At 38.5% G+C, this 2,157-nt stretch overlaps 1 pseudogene; it reads right to left on the reverse strand.

Moving 5' to 3' along the window:
- Positions 1-227: 227 nt before the first annotated feature.
- LOC119065355 (ferritin heavy chain-like) lies at positions 228-824 on the reverse strand (annotated as a pseudogene).
- Between the last annotated feature and the right edge of the window lie 1,333 nt (positions 825-2,157).

The raw sequence follows: 2,157 nt of genomic DNA on the forward strand, positions 1-2,157 counted from the left end.
CATGGAAATTAAATTTATGAAATAGAAATACCAGTGGTGGTGATAGGAAATGGATGAAAGAAACTCCCTGGATTAATTTTTGGGGGGAGGTACCAAATTACTTTATTTGAAGGAATGGTACACATGAAGGACATAAGTGGATGATTGGTAGAAGTTATAGAAAAGGTAAACGTGACTCCAACATGCATGCACTGCTTTGGTGACCAGGGGTCCCTCCCCCAGCGGTGGGAAGGCAGCCTGAGGCTTAGCTGTCTGCACTGTCTCCCAGAGTGTGCTTGTCAAAGAGATCCTCTGCCATGCCAGATCCAGGGGCCCCCAACCTGCGCAAGTTGGTCACCTGGTCACCCAGCTCTTCGATGGATTTCGTCTGCTCATCCAGGTAGTGAGTCTCGATGAAGTCACAAAAATGAGGATCTTTTTTTTTCAACGGCCAGTTTGTGCAAGTCCAGTAGGGACTGATTCACACTTTTTTCCAAGTGCAATGCACATTCCATTGCATTCAGCCCATTCTCCCAGTCATCGCGTTCTGGTTTCTTGATATCCTGGAGGAAGATCCGGCCACCTCGTTGGTTCTGCAGCTTCCTCAGTTTCTCAGCAGGTTCCCTCTCCTCATGAGACTGGTAGAGAAAATACTTGCCAAAATTCTTCAAAGCCACATCATTGCAGTCAAAGTAGTAAGACATGGACAGGCGGACATAGGAAGCATAGAGCCCCAGGTTGATCTGGCGGTTGATGGAGGCCTCCGAGGCCTGGTGGTAGTTCTGGCGCACCTGCGAGACGGACGTGGTCATGATGGTGGCTGAGGACAGGCGGCTTCGCGGTGCTGGAGCAGGTGGCAGGGACCTTGGGGTGGTCCACAGGTACTGTGAGGAGGTGGTAGAAGGATGAATCTGGGCAGCTGGCTGGGATGGGGGGGGGGTCAAGCGCCGGGTTCCGTTCAAGCACTTTTGAAGCAGGAAACCACGGTGACTCTTGGCGAAGACTCTGTGGATTAATTTTTTGATATGTCCTATCTGTAGCCATAGGCTGAAGGTGATTATTACAGAAGGGATTATTAAAAGTCATTTAGAGGTAGTAAGACTTCTGACTAAGGTGGTTAATGAATTGGTTAGAAAAAAAGCTAAAGAAATGATAACAACAGGTATAGTTTTAATTAATGGTAAAATAGTCTAAAAAAACACTATATGTAAATTGATAAAATCTTTAGGAGCAATTTGGTAACGGGTATTAAATTCTCAAACATGTAAATAGGCCAACAATTCTATATCAGAATTTATTTGAAAAAATAATAAGAAAATGTAAAAAATGAATATCTGAAAATATTTATAAAATAATTATTAATACTAGCTAATAAAATTAGAACATTCTAAAAACCCAACGGCAGGAAAATGAATAAGTCAATTTTTCAGGGACATACCTTGAAATTTGAATAACTCAGAAAACAAATTTATTTTATTGAATAAAAAATCTAATGGCTTATTTTGTTTTAAATATATCATAAAAGATTTCACTTTTGAAAGTTCACACTGTGAGTTAACCCATTACACACTCAGAGAAGTCCTGCAATTAAGATAACTCTGTGCCTATTTCTAACTTCGTTTGATCCAGATCACTCATCCTCTTCCTTCCCCATAATTTGGAATATTTTGGATGATTTTTTAGAAAGTAGTTTGTAATAGTTTTATTGGAAAATAGATCAAATCAATAAAACACAACTCACTATTTAATGAGTAATTAATGGTGCATATTTATTGAGATAGAAAGTTTTAGCAATACAGTCATATTACTAACTGTATGTAATATGTATCATATGTTACATTTGTACCATATATATGCATTTTATATAATATACATCAAGTAAAATATACTATATATAGAATGATATCATTTTATAAAATATTGTCTGCATGTGACATATTCATTCACATGAACATTCTGGAAGGATATACACTAAAAGGTTAATATGGAAATGAATTAGGGTGATTTTATTTTATTTATTTTTAGATCTATTTTTAATTAATTAATTAATTATTTTTTAAATGATTTTATTTATCTTTAGAGGGGAAGGGAAGAAGAGAGGGAGAGAAATGTCAATGTGTGGTTGCCTCTCGTGCCTCCCCTGCTGGGAACCAGCCTGCAACCCAGGCATGTGCCCTG

The sequence above is a fragment of the Artibeus jamaicensis genome, unplaced genomic scaffold, assembly GCF_021234435.1.
Source record: "Artibeus jamaicensis isolate MK-2021 breed Jamaican fruit bat unplaced genomic scaffold, CSHL_Jam_final contig_923, whole genome shotgun sequence".
NCBI classification, from domain to species: domain Eukaryota; kingdom Metazoa; phylum Chordata; class Mammalia; order Chiroptera; family Phyllostomidae; genus Artibeus; species Artibeus jamaicensis.